The sequence below is a fragment of the Lontra canadensis genome, unplaced genomic scaffold (genome assembly GCF_010015895.1).
Source record: "Lontra canadensis isolate GAN:19392208 unplaced genomic scaffold, GSC_riverotter_1.0 scaffold192, whole genome shotgun sequence".
Taxonomy (NCBI): Eukaryota; Metazoa; Chordata; class Mammalia; order Carnivora; family Mustelidae; genus Lontra; species Lontra canadensis.
In genome coordinates, this window is record NW_022631186.1 from 1,161,305 (window position 1) to 1,183,047 (window position 21,743).

Below are 21,743 nucleotides of genomic sequence, written 5' to 3' on the forward strand. Positions count from 1 at the left end.
TTTTTTTTTTTGGTGGAATCTTCTGGTTTTCTATATAGAGTATCACCTCATCTGAAAATAGTGAGATTTTACATCTTTGTTGCCAATTCAGATGCCCTTTATTTCTTTTTGTTGTCTGACTGCTGTGGCTTGGACTTCCTATACTATGGTAAATAACTGGTGAGAGTGGACATCCCTGTTTTGTTCCTGACCATGGAGAAAAAGCTCTCAGTTTTTCCCATTGACTGAGCTGTGGGTTTTAAATAGATGACCACAATGCTTTGAAACTCGAACTCAATCACAAAAGGAAAGTTGGAAAGAAGTCAAATACATGGGAGCTAAGGAACATCCTACTAAAGAATGAATGGGTCAACCAGGAAATTAAAGAAGAATTTTAAAAATTCCTGGAAACAACTGAAAATGAAAACACAACTCTTCAAAGTCTTTGGGATATAGCAAAGGCGGTCCTGAGAGGAAAGAATATAGCAATACAAGCCTTTCTCAAGAAACAATAAAGGTCTCAAATACACAACCTAACCTTATACCTAAAGGAGCTGGAGAAAGAAGGGGAAATAAAGCCTAAACCCAGCAGGAGAAGAGAAATAATAAAGATCAGAACAGAAATCAATGAAATAGAAACCAAAAGAACAGTAGAACAGATCAACAAAACTAGGAGCTGGTTCTTAGAAAGAATTAATAAGATTGATAAATCCCTGGCCAGACTTATCAAAAAGAAAAGAGAAAGGACCCAAATAAATAAAATCATGAATGAAAGAGGAGAGATCACAACCAACACCAAAGAAATACAAACAATTAAAAGAACATATTATGAGCTATATGCCAACAAATTAGATAACGTGGAAGAAATAGATACATTCTAAGAGACGTATAAACAACCAAAACTGAACCAGAAAGAAATAGAAAACCTAAACAGACCCAAAACCAGCAAGGAAATTGAAACAGTAATCAAAAATCTCCCACCAAACAAGAGCCCAGGGCCAGATGGTTTCCCAGGGGAATTCTACCAAGCATTTAAAGAATTAATACCTATTCTCCTGAAACTGTTCCAAAAATTAGAAATGGAAGGAAAACTTGCAGATTCATTCTATGAGGCCAGCATTACCTTGATCCCAAAACTAGAATAAGACCCCACCATAACAGAGTATTACAGACCAATATCCCTGATGAACATGGATACAAAAATTCTCAGCAAAATACTAGCCAATAGGATCCAACAGTACATTAAAAAGATTATTCACAACAACCAAGTGGGATTTATTCCTGGGCTGCAAGTTTGGGTCAACATCCGCAAATCAATCAATGTGATATATTACATTAATAAAATAAAGAACAAGAACTATATGACACTCTGAATAGATTCAGAAAAAGTATTTGACAAAGTACAGCATCCTTTCTTGATTAAAACTTCACAGTGTAGGGATAGAGGGTACATAGATGATACCTCAATATCATCAAAGTCATCTATGAAAAACCCACAGTGAATATCATTTTCAATGGGGGAATACTGAGAGCTTTTCCCCTAAGGTAAGGAACATGGTAGGGATGGCAGCTATCACCACTGCTGTTCAAAACAGTACTAGAAGTCCTAGCCTCAGCAATCAGACAACAAAAAGAAATAAAAGGCATCCAAATCTGCAAAGAAGAAGTCAAACTCTCTTTGCAGATGATAATAATTTATGTGGAAAATCCACATATAGACTCCACCCAAAAACGGCTAGAACTCAAACAGGAATCCAGTAAAGTGGCAGGATATAAAATCAATGCAAAGAAATCAGTTGCATTTCTATACATCAACAATAAGACAGAAGAAAGAGATATTAAGGAGTCAATCTCACTCACAATTGCACCCAAAACCATAAGATGGCTAGGAATAAACCTAACCAAAGAGGCAAAGGATCTGTATTCCGAAACCTGTAGAATACTCATAAAAGAAATTGAGGAAGACACAAAGAAATGGAAAAGCAAATATTGTGAAAATGTCTATGCTACCTAGAGCAATCAACACATTCAATGAAATCTCTGTCAAAATACTATCAATTTTTTTCAAAGAAATTGAACAAGTGATCTTAAAATTTGTATAGAACCATAAAAGACTATGAATAGCAAGAGGAATGTTGAAAAAGATAGCCAAAGTTGGTGGCATAATTCCAGACTTCATGCTCTATTACAAAGCTGCAATCATCAAGACAGTATGGTACTGGCACACATAGATCAATTGAATAGAGAACTCAGAAATGGAGTCTCAACTCTATGGTCAACTAATCTTCGACAAACCAGGAAAGAATACCCAATGGAAAAAAGACAGTCTCTTCAATAAATGGTGTTGGGAAAATTGGACAGCTACATGCAGAAGAATGAAACTGGACCATTTCCATACACCACACACAGAAATAGACTCAAAATGGATGAAAGACCTCAATGTGAGACAGGAATCCATCAAAATCCTTGAGGAGAACACAGGCAGCAACCTCTTCGACCACAGCTGCAGCAACTTCTTCCTAGACACATCACCAAAGGCAACTTTTTCAGGGTCTGTTTCTGTCATTTTATTTTTTCCTTTGGGCCACAGTTTTCTGGCATTTTATATAACTTGTGATATTCCTTTAAAGATGGACATTAGATAAATATATAAAATCTAAAAAAATGATGGACATTAGAATGTTATAATATGGCAAGTCTGAAAGTGAGATTCTCCCCCTTCTCAGGTATAGTAGTCTGCTCAGGCAGCCATAACAATATTTCACAGACTGGGTGGCTTAAATAACAGAAATTTGCTTTCTCACAGTTCAGAAAGAGGGAAGTCCAAGAATAGGGTGCTGGAAGTGTTGGTTACTGGCTAACAGACTTCCTGGCTAACAGACTTCCTTCTGAACCCTCACATGGCCTTTCCTCTAGGCACATGCATGTCTGGTATCTATTCATCTCCATAGGACAGCAGTGCTATTAAATTAGATAGCCACCCTTATGCCCCCATTTCACCTTACCTACCTCTTTATAAGCCTATTTTCAAATACCATTAGCGTTTCAAACTATGAATTTTGAAGTGGAACAGTTCAGTCTACAACAACATGGTTTTTTTTTTCCTTTGAAGACTCTAGTAGTCCATTTGTTTAGTGACCTTTATTTTTTTTTAAAGATTTTTTTAAAAATTTCTTTATTTAACAGAGAGAGAGATCACAAGTAGGCAGAGAGGCAGGCAGAGAGGCAGGCAGAGAGAGCGGGGGAAACAGGCTCCCTGCCGAGCAGAGAGCCCTATGTGGGGCTCGATCCCAGGACCCTGAGATCATGACCTGAGCCGAAGGCAGTGGCTTAACCCACTGAGCCACCCAGGCGCCCCTGTTCAGTGACCTTTAAAAAAATATTGATACAGTTCCAGTCCAAGATGGTACTGTAGAAAGACCCTGAATTCACCTCCTCCATGGAATATACAAACACCTTATATTGAAGTTCCTTTTGATAAAGAAATAAGGACTGATGGAACAGCTTATGCATGACAAAAGAGAGATCAGGAAAGTGGAACAGCAAGAGAGACAAATACATGGTAACAACGGGAACTTCCACACCTGACACTGAGCTGTAGTTGGGAAAGATAGTGTTAAGGGTTTGGGACAGATTCATCTGCCTTGGGGAAGAAGAAAAAAAAAGTTTAAAAGAGCAACTGGTTTATAAAAGAGCCAGCCTGGATTGACTTATTTTGCTCAGCATAATACCCTCTAGTTCCATCCATGTCATTGCACATGGTAAGATTTCACTGGATATTATATGCAACTGATGGCTCACTGAACTCTACCTCAGAAACTAATAATACACTATGTATTAATTAACTGATTTTTTTAAAAAGGAGCCAGCCCTAGAAATTGGTCAAATGGCAGAGGAACTGCTGGATGTGTCTCTGGGTCAGAGGGACAGGAGAGAGCAACAGTTTATGTTCCCCTTCTACCTTGAAAGCACAAAGCAGAGCAGGGTCCAGATACAATAACTGGCTTGCAATTTCATCAAGCTTCAGATCCTAGCCCACTTTAGCCCTGGATACACTGGGGCACAGGAACAAAGCTGTGGTTTAAAAGAGCAACTGGTATATAAATGAGCCATTCCTAGAAATAAACAGCTAGGGAACTGCTTGAACTCTTTCTGGGTGGGAGGGGCTGCCAGACATAGTCAACACTCCTCCTCCATCTTGAAAGCACAGACCAATGCACAGTCTGGACATCCTAACTCGACTGCCGCCTCCATCTTAGGCACCTAGCCTGCAGCAGTCCCATCTATTGCCTAAGGTGGCTACAGTGTGGTGCACACTGGGATTTGTCTGGTTACCACTCACTACAGCTCCAGCCTTTCTACCAAAACATCCCAGACCTCATCAGGCCCATACCACTTTGTCCTCAGATGGCTTGCTAAAGAATGCCCAGTGCAGAGTGCTCAAGAAACTCCTGAATGAAATCTGCTTTGGATCTAGCTGAGAGGGGCTGGAGAAATGGTGGCAGAGCAGGAGGACCTTGGGCTTGTCTCCTCCCATGAAAGCAACTGGATAACTAGATAACTATCAAATCATTCTAAATACTCCAGTAATCAACCCAAAGACAGACACAACAAATTCTGCAACTAAAGGAAGAGAAACCACATCAAAAAAGGAAATATGGAGATGTGGTTTTGAGGAGAAATGGATCATGAGTGCTATAGAAGGGAGGGAATCATGGTTGCAAAGAATGAGAGAGAGTAGAGCACATGGGGATATACAGGAGAACATTTTCGAAAGCCATTGACAAGGAAAACAATAGGGACTGAATTTCAAGAGTTCTGCCAAACAACAGGGCTTAAAGCATGGAATTTAAAAGGTCAGTGGGCCACATTAAAATAGAATGCTGAGGGTATTGTCCTGCTGGGAAGAAGACAAGTAAACAACCCAGAAGCAGACAGCATGGAAACAGTGACCTGAAAAGCAGTCAGGATACAAGGGAGATTATTCACTCTTCTTGGGGTGCTTCCTTGAGAGGCAGCTTTCACAGAGATGCCTCTCTCCAGGGACAAAAGCGTTGGCTGGCACCATTTTCCTCCCCTGACCCTTAGCATAAACATAGAGCCACCTGTGGGAAGCACTGCAGTGCTGAAACTGGCTGCCTAGCTTGCTTACACCAACTTCCACATCCCTGCACTCTGGGGGGACTGCCCTTCTCAGTGAAGCTTGCCCCAGTCCCAGTGCTACAGACCCCTTCCCAAGAAGACCAACAGAAACCCTTTCTCACACCATATCTCCAGATCAGCAATTTCTGCAGGGCCTCAGTTCTGGTGGAAGTAGCATCAGATCTCACTTAGCAAGTAGACCTAGTTAAAACCTAGTTAAATATCACACCTAGTTAAAGCTCACCATAGTCTGGTTAAGGACCAAACATTGCCAACTGAAAGCAAGGAGAATCTCTGCAGATGACTGGCCTGAAGGAGAGAGCAGCCAAAACACAACAGCAGAGTGCATCCAGCATACATTAGAGACCCTTCTTACAGTGTCAGGCCCTAGACACTACATGGCCTCTTCTTCATAAAGTTATTACTTTCAGGGGGCACCTGGGTGGCTCAGTGGGTTAAGCCTCTGCCTTCGGCTCAGGTTATGATCTCAGGGTTCTGGGATCGAGCCCCGCATCGGGCTCTCTGCTCAGCAGGGAGCTCGCTTCCTCCTCTCTCTCTCTGCCTGCCTCTCTGCCTACTTGTGATCTCTGTCAAATAAATAAATAAAATCTTAAAAAAAAAGTTATTACTTTCAGGAGAAGGAGACATAACTGGCTTTTGTAATACACAGAAGAAGGTAGAGACTTGGACAAAATCCCAAGATGAAGGAATTCATCCCAAACGAGAGAACAAGATAAGGCCACAGCCAGAGATCTAAGTGAAACAGATATAAGTAACATGCCTGATGGGGAATTTCAAGGAAAAATCATAAGGCTACTCACTGGGCTTGAAAAAATGGAAGACATCAATGAGACTCTTATTGCAGAGATAAAGGAGTTAAAAAAGAATCAATCAGAAATGAAGAATGTAATAAATGAGATTGGAAACAGTACACCTACAGTGAACAGTAGCGTGAAGAAGAGGAATTAATTAGTGATATAGAAGACAAAATAATGGGAAATAAAGAAGCTGAATGAAAGAGAGAAAGAAGACTTATGCTACATGAGAATACACTTAGGGAACTCACTGAATCCATCAAATGTAATAACGTTTATATTATTGAGTCAGAAGAAGAGAAAGAAAATGGGATAGAAAATATATGGGGAACTAAAAGCTGAAAACTTCCCTAATCTGGGAAAGGAAACAGACATCCAGATTCAGGAGGAACTGAGAACTCCCATCAAAATCAACACAAGCAGGACAATACTGACATATACTATAATTAAATTTGCAAAATATACTGATAAAGAAAAAAAATCTTAAAAGTAGCAAGAAAAAATAAGTACTCAGCTTACAAGGGAAGACCCATAAGGATACCTGGAGATTGTCAAAAGAAAGTAGGCAAGACAGAAGAGAGTGGCATGGTATATTCAAAGTGCTGAAGCAGGAAAATCTGCAGCCAATAATGCCCTATCCAACAAGGCTATCATTCAGAATAGGACAGATAAAGAGTTTCCCAGACAAACAAAAACTAAAGGACATCGTGACCACTAGACCAGCCTTGCAAAAAATATTAAGGGGGACTCTTTGAGTGGAAAAGAAAGTCAAAAAGCGATAAAGATAAGAAAGGATCAGAGAATATCTTGAGAAATAACAGCAAAACAAGTAGTAAATGTCATTGAGTACGTATCTATCAATAATTATTCTGAATGTAAATGCCCTTAACACTCCAACCAAAATACATAGGGTGTCAGAATGGATAGAGAAATGACCCATCTATGAGAGACTCACTTTAGACCTAAAGACATGCTAATTAAATCAATGGTGATATCTTCTAAACAGAAAATAAACAAGGATGTAGCCAGCCTGCATGAGCACCCCAGAACACACTTGCCCATATCAGGCTTACCTCCAGTAATGCAGTCAAGGCACCCCATATAGCTGAGCACCCTGAGACACCCAGCATGCATCCAGTTCACTTTCAGCTATATTGCCATGTTACCCACAGTGTGGAGAGCCCCAGAAGAACACAGTATGGAATCAATTCAGATTCATATGTCCTGCCAGGGCACATTTCACATGGCAAGCCCAGAGATCACAGTGGTCCATGCCCCCTTTAGCTTTGGCTGTCATTTAAGGGTGCCCACTACAGAGTACCCTAAGACCTTCTGACCTGTGTCCCACCTCAGGTCCTGTTGCCCCTTTAGAGCATCCTATATGTGGGAATCCTGGAAACCCTGGTTTACAGCCAGTTCAGCTTCAGCTATCCTGCTAACTTTCCCTTTTAGTTAAGGGCCTTGGAACAAGCTTGCCTGTACCTACTTTATTTGCAGCTTTACTGCCAGGTCACCCACTGAGCAGAGACCCTAAGGACCTCCCTTTCCTATGCAGAGAACCCTGAGGCACCTGAGATTGCACCCATTTCACCTTTTGTTTTCATGCCAGGTATAGAAACCTGGGGCAACCTGACGAGCATCCACTTCAGCCTTAGTTGGCCTGACTGGGTGCCCACTGCATAGAGTGACCCATGATCCCCTGGACTGCACCCATTTTAGCTTCACCTGTCCTGCTAGGGTGCCTTCAGCACTTAGAACCCTAGGACCCCCTGGCCTGTACCAACATTTGCTTTAGTAATTTGGCCAGATGCCAACTTTATGATGATCTCTAGACCACCAGGCCATGTGAGCTACAGTTTCAGCCAGCCAGCAAAATTCATCAAACACATGCAGTCTCCATGGGAAACGACCATACACAAGACCATTCCTTCAAGTTAGGTGAAGTGCCTATTCCACCTAATCCATAGAAACAAAGTGGACTAAAATGGGGAATTAGAGGAATATGCTCCAAAACAAAGAAAAAGATAAAACTTCAGGAAAAAAAAACCTAATTGAAATGGAGATAAGTAATATGTCTGATAAAGAAATAGTCTTTATGATCTTAATGATCTTAATGATGCACACCTGGTTGTAAAAAGAGTGGAAGAATTCTGTGAGACCTTTGATAAAAATAGAGAAATAAGAAAAAGAACCAGAGCTGAACACAATAAATGAAATAATGAAATTAGAGGGAATCAACAGTAGATGACTGGATGCAGAAGAATGTATCAGTGATCTGCAAGACAGAGTAGTTTACAACAAAAAAAAATAAAATAATTTTTTAAAATGAGGATAGGTTAAGGGCTATTTTGGATAATATCAAGGAAACAAACATTCACATTATAGGAGTCCCAGGATAAGAAGAGAGAATGGGGAAGAAAACTTCTTTGAAGAAACAATAGGTGAAAATGTCTCTAAGCCAGGGAGGGAAATATATACCCAGGTTCAAGAATCACAGAGTTCCAAACAAGATGAACCAAGGAGGGCCATACCATGACACATAATAGTTAAAATGTCAAATGTTACAGATAAAGAGGGAAGAAACATACCTTGACCTAAAGACACTTACAGATTGAAAGTGAAGGAGTGAAAAAAAACATTTAACAAGGAAATAGAAGAGTAAAGAAAGGGTAGGGTAACAATAATTATATCAGAGGAAACAGAGTTTAAAATAAAGACAGGACTAAGCAAAAAAGAAAGGTATTACATAGTGATAAAGAGATCAATCCAACAACAGGATATAACAATTGTAAATATCTATGCACCCAACATAGAGGCACCTAAATACATAAAGTAAACATTAATGGACATAAAGAGAGAAATTGATGGTAATGCAATAAATAAAAGGGGAAATTAATACTCCACTTACATCAATAGAGAGATAAATGATAGATAGATTGATAGATAAATTATCCAGGAAAAAAATCAATAAGAAAGCAGAGATCACATGTTTGGCCACAAAACAGACTAAAAAAATTAAGGTTAAAATTATACCATGAATTTTTTATTGCCACAACAGTATGAAACTAGAAATAAATCACAAGAAAAAATCAACTGGAGAAAACCTAAATATGTGGAGGCTAAAGTACATGGTACTAAACAACAAATGGATCAATAAAGAAATCAAAGAAGAAATCAAAGTGTGGAATTTAAGAAACAAAACAGATGAACATAGGGGAAGGGAAAGAAAAATAAATAAGATAAAAAGAGAGGAAGACAAACCATAAGAGACCTTTAACTATAGGAAATAAAGTGTCAGTTGCTGGAGAGGAGATGAATGGGTGGTGGGGTAACTGGGTGATGCGCATAAAGGAGGGCACTTGATGGCATGAGCACTGGGTGTTATATGAAACTGATTAATCACTAAGTTCTACCCCCTGAAACTAATAATACACTGTATGTTAACTAAATTGAATTTAAATTAAAAAAACCTAAAAACACATAAAGACAAATATGTAAACAAAATGGACTAATATTTTAAGGATGCCATGAAAGGAGCTCTAAGAGGGAAATATAAAGCAGTATAGGCCTACCTCATGAAACAAACAAACAAAAACCAAATAAACAATTTAACCTTACACCTAAAGGGGCTAGAAAAAGAAGAACAAACAAAGCCCAAGGTGAATCAAAATAAGGAAATAATAAAGGTTGGAGGAGAAATAAATGCCATAGAGACTAAAAGAACAATAGAAAAGTATCACTGAAATCAAGAGCTGGGTTTTTGTAAAGATAAGCAAAATTAATCCTTAACCAGACTCATCAGGAAAAAAGAGAAAGGAGTCAAATAAATAAATTCAGAAATAAAAACAACTAACACCACAGAAATACAAAAGATTGTCAGAGAATACTATGAAAAACTACAGGGCAACAAACTGGACAAACTAGAAAAAAAAAGAATAAATTCCTATAAACAAATAATCTTCCAAAAGTGAATCAGGAATAAATAAAAAAGCTAACAGACCAATTACTAGTAACAAAATTGAATCAGTAGTCAAAACAACACCAAAAAATAAAAGTCCAGGACCAAATGGGGTCACAAATAAATTCTACCAAACACTTAAAGAGTAACTAATTATTCTCCTCAAACTATTTTTAAAAAAATAGAACAGGGAGAGGGAGGAGTCAAGATGGTGGAGAAGTAGCAGGCTGAGACTACTTCAGGTAGCAGAAGATCAGCTAGATAGCTTATCTAAACATTGCAAACACCTACAAATCCAACAGGAGACCGAAGAGAAGAACAACAGCAATTCTAGAAACAGAAAATCAACCACTTTCTGAAAGGTAGGACTGGCGGAGAAGTGAATCCAAAGCGATGGGAAGATAGACCGCTGGGGTAGGGGCTGGCTCCTGGCAAGCGGCGGAGCAACAGAGCACAAAATCAGGACTTTTAAAAGTCTGTTCCGCTGAGGGACATCGCTCCAGAGGCTTAACTGGGGTGAAGCCCACACGGGGTCAGCGTGGCCTCAGGTCCCACAGGGTCACAGAAGGATCGGGGGTGTCTGAGTGTTGCAGAGCTTACAGGTATTAGAACGGGGAAGCCGGCTACAGAGATAGAGCCAAGGAGTGAGCTCTCAGCTCAGGGTTACCTTGAACTGGTCGCAGGCTCGGTCAGCTCAGAGCGTGGCCGGAGGCCAGGGTGACGGGAGTAATTGGGCACTTTTCTCTGAGGGCACACTGAGGAGTGGGGCCCCAGGCTGTCATCTCCTTAGGGCCGGAGACTGGGAGGCCTCCATCTTAATTCCCGTCCTCCGGAACTCTACAGAAAGCGCTCAGGGAACAAAAGCTCCCAAAAGCAAACCCCAGCGGATTACTCAGCCCGGCCCCTGGTAAGGGCGGTGCAATTCCGCCTGGGGCAAAGACACTTGAGAATCACTACAACAGGCCCCTCCCCCAGAATATCAACAAGAAATCCAGCCAGGACCAAGTTCACCTACCAAGGAGTGCAGTTTCAATACCAAGGAGAGCAGTGGAATTCCAGAGGAGGAGAAAGCAAATCACGGAACTCATGGCTTTCTCCCCATGACTCTTTAGCCTTGCAGTTAATTTAATTTTTTTTTCTTTTTCAATTTTTTTTTCTCTTCTTCTGCCAATTTTTTAAACTTTTACCCTTTTCTTTTTTTAACGTTTTTTAACTAGTTTATCTAATATATATATATATTTTTTTTCTTTTTTATATTTTTTCTTTATTCGTTTTCTTTTTTAATTGTTTCTTTTTTTCTTTCTGAACCTCTTTTTATCTCCTTTCTCCCCCCTCACGATTAGGGATCTCTTCTGATTTGGTTAAAGCATATTTTCCTGGGGTTGTTGCCACCCTTTTAGTATTTCAATTGCTCCTTCATACACTCTTATCTGGACAAAATGACAAGGCGGAAATATTCACCCCCCAAAAAAGAACAAGAGGCAGTACGGAAGGCTGGAGACCTAATCAATACAGACATTGGTAATATGTCAGATCTAGAGTTCCAAATGACGATTCTCAAGGTTCTAGCTGGGCTCGAAAAAGGCATGGAAGATATTAGAGAAACCCTCTTGGGAGATATAAAAGCCCTTTCTGGAGAAATAAAAGAACTAAAATCTAGCCAAGTTGAAATCAAAAAAGCTATTAATGAGGTGTAATAAAAAATGGAGGCTCTTCCTGCTAGGATAAATGAGGCAGAAGAAAGAATTAGCGCTATCGAAGACCAAATGACAGAGAATAAAGAAGCTGAACAAAAGAGGAACAAACAGCTACTGGACCATGAGGGGAGAATTTGAGAGATAAGTGACACCATAAGACGAAACAACATCAGAATAATTGGGATTCCAGAAGAAGAAGAAAGAGAGAGGGGAGCAGAAGGTATATTGGAGAGAATTATTGGAGAGAATTTCCCCAATATGGCAAAGGGAACAAGCATCAAAATCCAGGAGTTTCAGAGAACCCCCCTCAAAATCAATAAGAATAGGTCCACACCCCGTCACCTAATAGTAAAATTTACAAGTCTTAGTGACAAAGAGAAAATCCTGAAAGCAGCCCGGGAAAAGAAGTCTGTAACATACAATGGTAAAAAATATTAGATTGGCAGCAGACTTATCCACAGAGACCTGGCAGGCCAGAAAGAGCTGGCATGATATATTCAGAGCACTAAATGAGAAAAACATGCAGCCAAGAATACTATATCCAGCTAGGCTATCATTGAAAATAGAAGGAGAGATTAAAAGCTTCCAGGACAAACAAAAACAGAAAGAATTTGCAAACACCAAACCAGCTCCACAGGAAATATTGAAAGGGGTCCTCTAAGCAAAGAGAGAGCCTAAAAGTAGTAGATCAGAAAGGAACAGAGACAATATACAATAACAGTCACCTTACAGGCAATACAATGGCACTAAATTCATATCTCTCAATAGTTACCCTGAATGTTAATGGGCTAAATGCCCCAATCAAAAGACACAGGGTATCAGAATGGATAAAAAACCAAAACCCATCTATATGTTTCCTACAAGAAACTCATTTTAAACCCGAAGACACCTCCAGATTTAAAGTGAGGGGGTGGGAAAGAATTTACCATGCTAATGGACATCAGAAGAAAGCAGGAGTGGCCATCCTTATATCAGATCAATTAGATTTTAAGCCAAAGACTATAAGAAGAGATGAGGAAGGACACTATATCATACTCAAAGGGTCTGTCCAAAAAGAAGATCTAACAATTTTAAGTATCTATGCCCCTAACGTGGGAGCAATCAACTATAAAAACCAATTAATAACAAAACCAAAGAAACACATCAACAATAATACAATAATAGGAGGGGACTTTAACACTCCCCTCACTGAAATGGACAGATCATCCAAGCAAAAGATCAACAAGGAAATAAAGGCCTTAAATGACACACTGGACCAGAGGGACATCACAGATAGATTCAGAACATTTCATCCCAAAGCAACAGAATACACATTCTTCTCTAGTGCACGTGGAACATTCTCCAGAATAGATCACATCCTCGGTCCTAAATCAGGTCTCAACTGGTATCAAAAGATTGGGATCATTCCCTGCATATTTTCAGACCACAATGCTCTGAAGCTAGAACTCAATCACAAGAGGAAATTTGGAAAGAACCAAATACATGGAGACTAAACAGCATCCTTCTAAAGAATGAATGGGTCAACCAGGAAAATAAAGAAGAATTGAAAAAATTTATGGAAACAAATGATAATGAAAACACAACAGTTCAAAACCTGTGGGACACAACAAAGGCAGTCCTGAGAGGAAAATATATAGTGGTACAAGCCTTTCTCAAGAAACAAGAAAGGTCTCAGTTACACAACCTAACCCTACACCTAAAGGAGCTGGAGAAAGAACAAGAAAGAAACCCTAAACCCAGCAGGAGAAGAGAAATCATAAATATCAGAGCAGAAATCAATGAAATAGAAACCAAAAACAACAACAACAACAACAACAACAAAAAAAACAATAGAACAAATCAATGAAACTAGGAGCTGGTTCTTTGAAAGAATTAATAAGATTGATAAACCCCTGGCCAGACTTATCAAAAAGAAAAGAGAAAGGACCCAAATAAATAAAATCATGAATGAAAGAGGAGAGATCACAACTAACACCAAAGAAATACAGACAATTATAAGAACATACCATGAGCAACTCTACGCCAACAAATTTGACAATCTGGAAGAAATGGATGCATTCCTAGAGACATATAAACTACCACAACTGAACCAGGAAGAAATAGAAAGCCTGAACAGACCCATAACCAGTAAGGAGATGGAAACAGTCATCAAAAATCTCCAAACAAACAAAAGCCCAGGGCCAGACGGCTTCCCGGGGGAATTCTACCAAACATTTAAAGAAGAACTAATTCCTCATCTCCTGAAATTGTTCCAAAAAATAGAAATGGAAGGAAAACTTCCAAACTCATTTTATGAGGCCAGCATCACCTTGATCCCAAAACCAGACAAAGATCCCATCAAAAAAGAGAACTACAGACCAATATCCTTGATGAACACAGATGCAAAAATTCTCACCAAAATACTAGCCAATAGGATTCAACAGTACATTAAAAGGATTATTCACCACGACCAAGTGGGATTTATTCCAGGGCTTCAAGGTTGGTTCAACATCCGCAAATCAATTAATGTGATACAACACATTAAGAAAAGAAAGAACAAGAACCATATGATACTTTCAATAGATGCTGAAAAAGCATTTGACAAAGTACAGCATCCCTTCCTGATCAAAACTCTTCAAAGTGTAGGGATAGAGGGCACATACCTCAATATTAAAGCCATCTATGAAAAACCCACTGCAAATATCATTCTCAATGGAGAAAAACTGAAAGCTTTTCCGCTGAGGTCAGGAACACGGCAGGGATGTCCGTTATCACCACTGCTATTCAACATAGTACTAGAAGTCCTAGCCTCAGCAATCAGACAACAAAAGGAAATTAAAGGCATCCAAATCGGCAAAGAAGAAGTCAAACTATCACTCTTCGCAGATGATATGATACTATATGTGGAAAACCCAAAAGACTCCACTCCAAAACTGCTAGAACTTGTACAGGAATTCAGTAAAGTGTCAGGATATAAAATCAATGCACAGAAATCAGTTGCATTTCTCTACACCACCAACAAGGCAGAAGAAAGAGAAATTAAGGAGTCAATCCCATTTACAATTGCACCCAAAACTATAAGATACCTAGGAATAAACCTAACCAAAGAGGCTAAGAATCTATACACAGAAAACTATAAAGTACTCATGAAAGAAATTGAGGAAGACACAAAGAAATGGAAAAATGTTCCATGCTCCTGGATTGGAAGAATAAATATTGTGAAAATGTCTATGCTACCTATAGCAATCTACACATTTAATGCAATTTCTATCAAAGTACAATCCATATTTTTCAAAGAAATGGAACAGATAATCCCACAATTTATATGGAACCAGAAAAGACCTCGAATAGCCAAAGGAATATTGAAAAAGAAAGCTAAAGGTGGTGGCATCACAATTCCGGACTTCAAGCTCTATTACAAAGCTGTCATCATCAAGACAGCTTGGTACTGGCACAAAAACAGACACATAGATCAATGGAACAGAATAGAGAGCCCAGAAATAGAATCTCAACTCTGTGGTCAACTAATCTTTGACAAAGCAGGAAAGAATGTCCAATGGAAAAAAGACAGCCTCTTCAATAAATGGTGTTGGGAAAATTGGACAGCCACATGCAGAAAAATGAAATTGGACCATTTCCTTATACCACACACGAAAATAGACTCAAAATGGATGAAGGACCTCAATGTGAGAAAGGAATCCATCAAAATCCTTGAGGAGAACACAGGCAGCAACCTCTTCGACCTCAGCCGCAGCAACGTCTTCCTAGGAACATCGCCAAAGGCAAGGGAAGCAAGGGCAAAAATGAACTATTGGGATTTTATCAAGATCAAAAGCTTTTGCACAGCAAAGGAAGCAGTTCACAAAACCAAAAGACAACTGATAGAATGGGAGAAGATATTTGCAAACGACATTATCAGATAAAGGGCTAGTGTCCAAAATCTATAAAGAACTTAGCAAACTCAACACCCAAAGAGCAAATAATCCAATCAAGAAATGGGCAGAAGACATGAACAGACATTTCTGCAAAGAAGACATCCAGATGGCCAACAGACACGTGAAAAATTGCTCCATATCACTCGTCATCAGGGAAATACAAATCAGAACCACAATGAGATATCACGTCACACCAGTCAGAATGGCTAAAATTAACAAGTCAGGAAATGACAGATGCTGGCGAGGATGCAGAGAAAAGGGAACCCTCCTACACTGTTGGTGGGAATGCAAGCTGGTGCAACCACTCTGGAAAACAGCATGGAGGTTCCTCAAAATGTTGAAAATAGAACTACCCTATGACCCAGCAATTGTACTACTGGGTATTTACCCTAAAGATACAAACGTAGTGATCGGAAGGGGCACGTGCACCCGAATGTTTATAGCAGCAATGTCCACAATAGCCAAACTATGGAAAGAACCTAGATGTCCATCAACAGACGAATGGATAAAGAAGATGTGGTATATATACATGATGGAATACTATGCAGCCATCAAAAGAAATGAAATCTTGCCATTTGCGATGACGTGGATGGAACTAGAGGGTATCATGCTTAGCGATATAAGTCAATTGGAGAAAGACAACTATCATATGATCTCCCTGATATGAGGGAAAGGAGATGCAACATGGGGGGTTAAGGAGGTAGGAGAAGAGTAAATGAAACAAGATGGGATTGGGAGGGATACAAACCATAAGTGACTCTTAATCTCACAAAACAAACTTAGGGTTGACGGGGGGAGGGGGGTTTTGGGGGGTGGGGTTATGGAAGTTGGGGAGGGTATGTGCTATGATGAGTGATGTGAAGTGTATAAACCTGGCAATTCACAGACCTGTACCCCTGGGGATAAAAATGTATGTTTATAAAAAATAAAAAATATATATAAATTGTAAAAAAAAAAAAATAGAACAGGAAGAAAAGCTTCCAACTACATTTTATAGGGCCAGCATTGCTCTCATACCAAAACCAGATAATGGCAACACAATAAATAAGACTATAGGCAAGTATCCCTGATAAACACAGAAGCAAAAATCCTCAACAAAATATCAAATTGCACTCAACAATAAAGGATCATTCACCAAAATCAAGTAGTATCAATTCCAGGGATGCAAGGATGGTTCAATATTTGCAAACCAATCAATGTGATACACCACAAAAATAAAATGGATAAAGTCATATGATCATCTCAATTGATGTCCCCAAAGCATTTCACATATTCAACTTCGGTTCATGATAAAAACTCCCAACAAAGTGGGTTCAGAAGAAGTATACCTCAACACAATAAATATATGAAAAACCCATAAGTAACATACTTGATTATGAAAGACAGAGTTTTTCTCTAAAATTAAGAAAACAAGGCCACTTTTATTCAATATAATACTGGAAGTCCTAGCCACAGCAATCAGACAAGAAAAAGAAATAAGCATCCATACTGGTAAGGAAGAATTCAAGCTGTCACTATTTGCAGATGACCTGATACTATACATAGAAAAAACAAAATAATCTACCAGAAAACCATTAGAAGTAATATATGAATTCAGTATAATTTCAGGATACAATATCAATACCCAGAAATCAGTAGTTTTTCTATGCAGTAATAATAAAGTAGCAGAGAAATGAAGAAAACAATTTAATTTACAATTGCACCAAAAAGAATAAAATATTTAGGAATAAACTTAACCAAGGAGGTGAATAGCCTATACTCTGAAAACTATAAAACACGGATGAAAAAAATTGAAGATGGCACAAGCAAATGGAAAGATATTCCATGCTCTAATATCAGGAAAACTAATATTGTTAAAACTTCCATATTTCCCAAAGAAATCTATAGATTCAGTGCAATTCTTAGCAGAATACCAACAACATTTTTCAACAGAACTAGAACAAATAATCCCCAAACTTGTATGGAACCACAAAAGACCCTGACTAGTCAAAGCAATTTTGAGGAAAAAAGAACAAAGCTGTAAGTATAACAATTCTGATTTCAAGATATACTGCAGTAATCAAAACAGTACGGTACTGGCAGAACAACAGACACATAGATCAATGGAATAGAACAGAATCAGAAATAATCCAATGATTTTATGTTCAATTAATCTATGACAAAGGAGCCAAAAATACACAATAGAGAAAAACAGTCTTCAATAAATGATGTTGGGAAAACTGGACAGCTACAAACAAAAGAATAAACTGGACTACTATCTAACATTACACATAAAAATAAACTCAAAATGGATTAAATACCTCAATGTGAGACCTGATACCATAAAACTCCCAAAAGAGAACCACAGACAGTAATTTCTCTGACATTGGCTATAGCATCATTTTTCTAGATATGTATCCTAAGACAAAGGATATAAAAGCAAAACTAAAATTTTGGAGCTACATTAAAATAAAAAGCTTTTCCACAGTGAAGGAAACCATCAACAAAACAAAAAGCCAAGCTAATGAATGGGAGAACATATTTGCAAATCCCTATGCATCTGATAAGGGGTTTATGCCCAATATATGTATAGAATGTATATAGGTCAACACACAAATAAACAAACAATCTAATTGAAAAATGTGCTGAGGACCTGATCATTCTTCCAAAACAGACATACAGATGGCCAACAGACACATGAAAAGATGCTCAACATTACTAATCATCAGGGAAATGCAAATAAAAACCACAATGAAATATCACCTCACACCTGTCAGAATGGGTAAAATAATTTAAAAAAAAAACACAAGAAACAACAAGTGTTGATAAGGATGTGGAAGAAAAGGAACCCTCATGCACTACTGGTGGAAATGTAAATTGCTGAAGCCACTGTTGAAAAGAGTATGGATGTTACTCAAAAAATTAAAAATAGAAATACTATGTTGATCCAATAATTTCACTAATTGGTTTTTTAAAACGATTTATTTATTTATTTATTTGAGAGAGAGAGAGAGAGAGAAAGAGCATGAGTGGAGAGGAAAAAGAGCATGGTCAGTGGGAGAAACAGACTCCCTGCTGAGCAGGGAGCCTGATGCGGGACTTGATCCCAGGACTCCAGGATTGTGACCTGAGCTGAAGGCAGTCACTTAACCAACTGAGCCACCCAGGCGCCCTCACTAATTGGTTTTTAACCCAAAGACAATTAGATCACTAATTTAGAAATACATATGCACCCTTGATTACTTAAGGAACATTTACAATAGCCAGGATATGGAAACAATCTACACATCCAATGATAGATGAAGAAGGAATGGAATATTACTTAGCCATAAAAAGCTGAGATTTTTCCATTTGTGACAACATGGATAGACCTAGCGCTTATTATGCTAAGTGAAATAATTCAGACTGAGAAGGACAAATACCAAATGATTTCACTCATATGTGGAATCTAAAAAACAAAACAAATGAGGAGCAAACAGACAAAAAGCAGAATCAGACCTATAAATATAGAGAACAAACTGATGGTTGCCAGAGTGAAGTGGGATGGGCGTATTCAAAATTGGTGAAGGGTAAAGAGAGATATAGTCTTCTAGTTATGGAATGAATAAGTCATGGGCATAAAAGACACAGATAAAGAAAATATAGTCAATGATATTGTAATAGTCTTGTACAGTGACAGCCAGTAGCTACACTTGTTGTGAGCAGAGCATAACATATGGAGAAGTTGAATCACTTCGTTGAACACCTAAAATTAATGTAACATTATATGTCAACTATACTAAAAATAATTTAAAAACAGAGATGATATCTCATGGCAGTGAGAATTATTATCATGAAGAAGTGGTTTAGGGGTGCCTGGGTGGCTCAGTGGGTTAAAGCCTCTGCCTTCGGCTCACGTCGATTCCAGGGTCCTGAGATCGAGCCCCGCATCGGGCTCTCTGCTCCACGAGGAGCCTGCTTCCTCCTCTCTCTCTCTGCCTACTTCTGATCTCTGTCAAATAAAAAAAATAAATAAATCTTTTAAAAAAAAAGAAGTGGTTTTAAAAGCTAGTTTGGGTACAATAGAAAGACTTCATAAAAATGCAGTGTGTTAATTTTCAACTAGGATTGTATGGTCCACATTCTTTGAAAACAGCCATATGAAGGAAAAATTGTTTCTGATGACTTTGGCTGTTAGACTGTAAAAGACTTTGAGGTGAATAAACAGTAGAAGACTCGATAAATTCATGACAAATGAATATAATTTAAAAATAATGTTTAGAAATGGATGTTTCTCGTGGTTCTGTTAGGATATTCAGACAGAGGTAGTGATACAAATGCAAATCAGAAGTTATCTCGGAACAGTCAGATAATAGGATAGACATATAAGAGTTAAATTAATTTTACCCTCAACAAAATTACAATATTAATAAACTGAAAATATGTAGGTAGAAAATAGAAGGCTTGAGTTTGGGGCAGTGATAATCAAGTGGAAAGGGGTTAAATATTGTTTCCTATTTCATCTTCACTTCTCCTAGTATTCCCCCTTGATTTTTTATATCTCACAGAGCCCTCAATCCTCAGTGTCCAGTAGTTTTGCCACACACAGATGTTTGTGATTCAGAAGCAACTTTAGATTTACATTTCTGTTGCATCTCTCTGAACCATATTACTCTAAGTGCTTTCTAATTGTCCAGGGTAATTTATGTATGGTATGACAGTGGACTGGTAAGATAATGACAATTTTTGACTAACTGGTAACCCACATTCTTTAATGTTCCAAAGGCAAAACTTTTCGCTTCCCTGTACAGTGAATTGCATTTTATTTTTATTGAAATTCTTCTATGCCACAACCAGGTTTATTTTAGAATTTGTCAACACTGTCAGGATCTGGGTCTAATACTACCCTAGTTTGCAAAACTGATTGAATACTTCAGTTAAGGTTAGAGTAAAATTTCTTTCCAAATCATAAACATATGCAAAGACTTTTTTAAAATTTGCTTGAACTGTGCTTTTTACTGTCATAAACTCTCCATCCCATAAAGCTGGAAGTCTAAATACTGAAACGTTAAACTACTGTGTGAGAATGAATATTCTAATATTCAAAGTGAAATTGATTAGTTTTTAATGTTCCTGCATATGGAGAGAAAATTTGAAGTTTGTTTATAACATTAAGAAAATGCATATCAATATGTTTACACATTTCTGTACAAACACATTTCTGTCAATATGTTTATACATTTCCTTGTATCAATAAAATTTCTTTATTCATCTATGCCTTTTTCTTAGTAACCTCTATTCAAATAAGATTCTTGTATAGGAATCTTATAAGGTCTCCTCCTTTATTCCTCCTTTTTTATTTTTATTTTTTTAAAATTTTTTTAAAGATTTTTTTTTTTTAATTTGACAGAGAGAGATCACAAGTAGGCAGAGAGGCAGGCAGAGAGAGAGGAAGGGAAGCAGGCTCCCTGCTGAGCAGAGAGCCCGATGCAGGACTCGATCCCAGGACCCTGAGATCATGACCCCAGCCGAAGGCAGCGGCTTAACCCACTGAGCCACCCAGGCGCCCTATTCCTCCTTTTTTAATCTAGAAAGAAATTAATTGTCTTTTGTTTGCAGTATTTGAATTTTTTTACACTGTGTGTGATGCAAATATAAGCTGTTTGTAGCTGATGCCTTGGAATAAATGAAATGGGATTTTCAGCTGAGATGTTTGAGGTCTTCACCTAAGATAAAGTAAGTACTATTTTATAATTACATTTATAACTTACTTTATATTTTAATTGGATTAAAAGACTTTTTTCTAGTTTTGTGTTAGTCCTGACCTCTATGGGCTGGGTTTCTCTCAAGTAATTCATGTTCTCCATTATTATTTAGTTGAGATCAGCAATGACTGTTCCAAACTTCAGCTTTCAATACTTTTTTTTCAATGACTTATGCCTTCTTTCTGGCTAACTGGGAGGCTTTTTCTTCATTTTGTCTGAAAAGGTATTTTTGTGCAGATGGTACACCTATTGAGGGAAACTTTACTTGGGACTTACTTAATGGGGGTCTCTTCAACTATTTCTCTGAGGGTTATCTATAATTTAGGAGCAAGTGCACCACTGTATTCTTTTTTCAGGACCATTGTGTTCTTTTTTCAGGTGACAAGCATCTGGAGAATAATAAACATAGTCTTCAGTGTAAGGAAAAAAATAAACCAGAGTTCACATCACCCTTAGTCACATAAGTTCTTTCTTTTTCTTTTTACTTACCACAACAAAAGAGGGAAAGGCAAAAG